Genomic DNA, 6,000 nt, shown 5'->3' on the forward strand with positions numbered 1-6,000 from the left:
TTGTGATATCAAATGTGATTCATAAAAATATTACATAAAATATATTTCTTCACTTTGGAAAAGCACAGTATCATATGTGTCATCTTATTAAGTATGGTTTTCACATTAATTTTTAGTCGCTCTAACTTGGAAAACAATGTGATTAGGTCTTGGTGTTAAAGAACTTCAAAAGACTTGGTTTATATGCTGAATGTGTTTATTTAGAATTAATTTTGCTAAATTTTACTTCATTTTTGATCACTACTTAACAAAGATACTTGGGCCATCTATTTGTCTTAAAGAGATCTTTATGCTTGTGGAAATGCTTGCCCTAATAAAAGTCTATATATCCGTAAAAATTATTTCCAGGTCTTGATACTTTTCATCTTTCTGTAATCCATCCGTTGCTTGTTTCTGAAAACTGGAGCATGTATCTTCTCTAAATCCTCCCAAACTCTCCAGCACTCATTGCAGCTGGGCCTGTGGACCTGAACTCATTTGAGGGGCTTGGTGTTTTCTTATTGTCTCCTTGCCTACCTCAGGTTTCAATTTCCTACAAACCATATTTGTTCAAGCCTTCCCAGTTTGAAGATCACTTTCCTCGATAGAGAAAGCAAGATAGAAGCTGAACTGTCCTGTTTTTCTCTGTTAGCTTTCAACATGACACCATCTGCCCCTGAGCATGGGGCCCTTCCATTCCTCTTTCTTCTTCCTGCTCTGAACTCATCTCAAAGCCCCCTTTCAGTGCCCTGACACTGTCTTTTTAAGCCTCAGGGCAATTTCAACTCTGTTTTTCCTGGTTATCATTAAGACTGGTTAGTATTCCTTGGTTATAAGTGCTTCTTTTCATATTTCAGGCATTTCTTTTAAAATCTGAGATCAAGAGCTCTCTGCATAGTTTTTGTTTGTTTGCTTTTTTTAAAGACACTTTTCTTTTTTCTTCTTGATCAATGTCATTTTTTGTTATGGACTGAATATTTATGTCCCCTAAAACTCATATACTGAAATCTAATTCTTAATGTGATGGTATTAGGAGATGGAGCCCTTAAGGGGTGACTAAGTCCTGAGGGTGGAGCCCTCATGAATGGGATTCGTGCCCTTATAGGAAGAGGTCAGGGAGCTAGATGACCTTCTTTGTGCCATTTGAGGATACAATGAGAAGTTGGCAGTCAGAAACTCTGATGAGGGTTCTCACCAGAACCTGACCATGACTTCCAGACCTCTGACTTCCAGAACTGTGAGAAATAAGTTTCTGTCATTTATAAGCCACCCAGTCTATGGTACTTTGTTATAGCAGCTCAAACAAACTAAGACGTTAGTGATTGTTCTGATAAAATTCTTTTATGTGAACCTTTCCTCTTTTAGCCATTTTAACTTTTATAGTGTCACCAAGGAGTCATACCTACCTTTTCTCTGAACTTTTACAAATGATTTTTTCCCTAAAGCCTAGAATTTATGTCTAATTATGGCCAATGCTTCCTTCCTTCTTTGGCTGTTAATAGTTCTACCATGATGACAGTCACTTTATCCAAGTGTTCATTTCACTATGCTAGGTTGGTTGTGCCTAGCGGTTAGTAAGAAGGCTGTATATCATAGTTGAAAGGGCAGGGGCCTCTGAATTTGGTAGATCTGAGTTCAAAAGTCCAGAGACCTGCTGATGATCTTGAACAATCTACCTGACTTGTCTGATTCAGATGGTTAAAAAACTGGGTCAATTATACAGCTTTGCAAGGATGCTTTTAAAATCATAAAGAATGCACAATGCCATTAGCCATTGTTATTACTGCCTGAATAATGTTTTTGATATTCTGCTAATCTTTCTTGCTCCAGCATATGTGCTAATATATGCATGTGAGTTTGTAGTGTGGCGTGAATAAGTTAAAATTATAGTAGGTAACATTAGGGTTGAGGTATAGACATATTGGTGACAAATAGCATATTGGTTGAGCACTCAGGTTCTGAAGCCAAACTGACTCAGAGTCCTGCTGTGCCACATATTAGCTTTGTGATCTTGAGCAAATGGCTGGAACATTCTGTGTTCTCATTTCTTTATCTACAAAACAGCTCTAATTCATGCACTTACTAAAAAAGATTTAAATGAGTAAGTAGACGTAATTGCTTAGAACATCACCTGGCACATAGCCAGCACTTAATAATGTTAGGTCTTATTATTATCACACTGAGGATGGCATTGGATGGACACAGAGCCAGAAGCACCAGCATTCCTGTGTCAACCAGAGTATCTGAAGCAAAACTGAGAAACCCTTAGAGATCAACAAGTTTACAGAAATGAACACAAGGAAGTTACTGAAAAATGTTGACAGAAAGCTGAGATTGATGTCATTCCATTGGCAAACATATGGACACTTTTGCAGGAAATGTTTTCTGAGTCATGAGGCTGTAAGAGATTAGCTTGTAAGGGCAGCTGAAACTTGAACATTAATTTTGGGATGTATCTTGCTGAATCACTAGAGCCCTCATCCTAGTGGTCTCTACAAGTGCCCCCTGCCCTCTTAGGAAACTGGAGGTGTGAATCATTCTCCATGATGGGTTGTCAGTGGACACATGGGTGGGCAGTTATACATCTCTATAAATCCTTCTCTCCCTTTTTGTTTTTTGGCAGTCAGTCCATCCAGCTTTTAAAATATGGGTCCTCATATTGTGAGATTAAAATCAGGGAGAGTTGCAAAGAGGAGAGGCACTTAAAACAAGGTCAGTGACCTTCAGGACTATTCCCTAGACTCTAAGGGAACAAAACATTGCTCAGAGTTGGAATAAACATGTTTTCAAGTATGAGAAACTCTCCTCAGGGAATGGGGTTGTTTGCCAGACAGAGGGAGACAGATAAACAGTTGTCCCTCTTCCCTCAATCTCATAGTTACTCAGGAGGTTGACTCAAAAACTGATAACCTAATGCCGTTTACTTTCAAAACATGGTCATGTATGCACCCAAATGAATACCAAGTCTTTTGTCACATATGATCTTTCTAACTTTTCTCTTCCAATGTAATGGACTCAACAAATTCCCTAAATCTCCACCTAGGCTAGCTTATCAGTGTAGCTGATGGTTAGAGAGAGCTTGCTGTCACTGGACTGTCAGGGTCTAAATCCTGTCTCTACTATTTCCTACCTGTTACATCTTGGCCAAGCTCATGTCGTTTTAAAACTGGGCACAGTAATAATAATACGTCACCTAAAATATTTGGATAAGGATTAAATGAGTTAATACCATGACTGGCACACGGTAAGCACTCAGCAAAGTTCGCTTTATCCTTTGAGGTCTATCGAGGAATTGGGGATTACAAACCGAGAAACTTATCTTTGTTCAGGAATTCCTCTCTCTGTCTCCCATAAATATTCTTGTTTATCTAAAGGAATATATGAGGTGGATTTTTGGGAGATTCTGGTCTGTTTAAACTCAGGCTCTACATAAGGTGGAATGAATTCAAAATTATATGGACTCTTTAGAGCTGATTCAAAGCACTGTTTCTCTAGCAGCCCCTCCAGTGACTCTGAATTGTAGGGTGAGTCCCATCTCTTGTTGCCCACTGCACGTGTGGCCCAGACTTCATCTGTTGCCAATGGATTTACATCAGATTTTGTATTTCTCTCTCCCATTTTATCTGAATAAATCTTTTGTTCTGAAGTGTATTGCCTGATCACTGGAGACACTGTATGCTCAGTATTTTTCTCTTGTGTCCTCCAAATTTGGCATATAAAAGGCAGACTGTTTGGTGTAATTTTTTTAAATGCACAAACATTGAGTCAGGTTGCCTGTGTTAAGGCCTGGCTCCTCCCTTTATTCTGCTCCATGACCCAATGTAATTTTTTTCAACTCTCTGAACCTTGATTTCATCTATAATATGAGAATGATTCAGAGGAATTAAATGGCATAAACCACATGCTCAAGTGTCTGGACTAAAGCAGATGCTAGACAAATGTTGGCTCATAATCAGTATTGGTGGACCCCCTCCTCTCTATCAGTCAGATGACCTGAGCTCCACCCACCCTCTTGGTCCTTAATCAATTGACAGTCAATTAGTGATCAGTTTCTGATATCTTATTGTATCAGCCTTGGGTTTTGGTTGGACCCCGAAGACCTTTTTTAAGGTCATTCTTAACTCTCAGGAGTTCTTAATCTATATAATATATAAATACTACCTGAGTGCTTTAAAAAATGCAAACTCCAAAACCCTATTGTGAACAATCCTGATTATTTAATTCTGAGAAAGGGCTCAGGAATCTGCATTTTCAGCAAGAACTAGGTGATGGCACCAGGTGACTGTGATGGAACTGCTGTAGGAAACATACTTTGAGAAATTGCCAGTGAGGTTATTATATCTTATAAACAAACTCCTCACCTGTTCTGTTCAAAAATGCCTCCTAAGCAGGGGTTCTTAACCTTGGGTGCATACTTGGGCTTCAGCGACCCTGTGGGTTCCCTGAATTTGAAGTCAAGTCATGTGTATATGCCTGTCTTTGGGGGAGAGGTTTGACCTATAGCTTTCATTTTACATATGTTCTTGAACCCTTTCTCCCACTGCCCCCTCCCACCAAAACCAAACCAAACCAAACCAAACCAAAACAGAAAACTTAAGAACTATATCTCCAAGCTCCAGGCTATTTTCCACTCCAGTCTTCAGGGTCTTTCTCCAATAACCAACATGATAGAGCTGTGTCAACAACTAGTTATCCCCTCAGGGACTGATCTCACCCCAGAATCTCATTGGTTTTTATTGCCAACAGGTGGTTCTTCCTCACCAGGCACAGCTGCATGCCATAGACAGGAGCAGAGCATGCAGATGTGGCTTATCTGGCTTCTCTTCAGCTGTTCTCCAATCAGTTTGTGCCCCTGCTGAGCGCAGGTCTCGAGAAACCCTGCTATGGTTTCTGTATGGACCCTACGAGGTGCCCAAAGATGGCGGTCTATCAGGTCTTCTCTGGGTTGAAAGTTGTTTGCCAAGGTCCACTGTCAGGTGTTCTGTTTTTCACAAGAAATGCATAAAGTATCTTCACAGGAGTCTAAGCCATCTACCCTGGGGAAGGGCTGAGCCCCCCTGTTGGCATGGTTATTCTCTCTCTGGGGAATCTGGCCACACTGCAGCTCCCTCGGGCACTGGGCTTAAATCAAGGTAAGATTTCCCTTTCTCTTTACCAGGGAACACAGTGCAAACAAATCAGATCCCTGGGGGATGGTTGGAGAGCTTGCTTGTTGCCTGTACTCACAGTCCCCTAAATTCTGCTTTCTCTGCTGTAAGCTTGTGAGGTGGGACCAACCTGGACCCATGATTATTTAAGTACCTTGTCTCCTAAGCTCTTCTCTTGAAAGAGAAATATCAATATCATCCCTCCACCACCACCACCACCACTACCAATGCCTGATTCTCCATTTATGAGAGTCCTGTTTCCCTTCTACTGACCTCCTACACTGTCCCAGGCTTTGGGACATCTATAAATGGCTCCAGGGTGTTTGCTGACAATGCCTGCAGGCATGTGTCCTTCCTCTGGGCAGATCTTCTTTGTTGCAGTCTTTAGACCTGATTACATCTGGGTTTCATGTTGCAGGGTACTGGGGAGGAGGGACATGGAGGGGGGCAACGGGATACTGGTGTGGCCAAGCAGCTCTACCTGATGGCCCTGGTGATCTCTGAGCCCACCCAAGTCACCACTTCTTTTTTCCCTTTTTGTCCTTCATTAGGAAAGCTTTCCTGGAGAATTCCAGCATTGATTCCTATACTGCTAGTGTCTACCTGGCTGGTAAAAATAGCACACTGAGTCTGGAGATGGTGAAGGGCCTTTCGTATTCACTCCCATCCCTTCACTCTGTTCTCCTGCCTAGTAACTTATTCTGTACAAAGGGCTTAGCAGCACTGGGTTCTGGAAGAGAGCAGGTAAATATGGTGATATAAAATGCTAGCAACAGCAGATGGCAGGAAGAGTTTCCTTGAAATTCACATGAGCAGTTGCTTCTCCTGGTGGGTTTTTATTATTAAATTCATTTCTGTCATTTGACTAGATAGG

This window comes from Balaenoptera musculus, chromosome 14 (assembly GCF_009873245.2).
Source record: "Balaenoptera musculus isolate JJ_BM4_2016_0621 chromosome 14, mBalMus1.pri.v3, whole genome shotgun sequence".
NCBI lineage: Eukaryota > Metazoa > Chordata > Mammalia > Artiodactyla > Balaenopteridae > Balaenoptera > Balaenoptera musculus.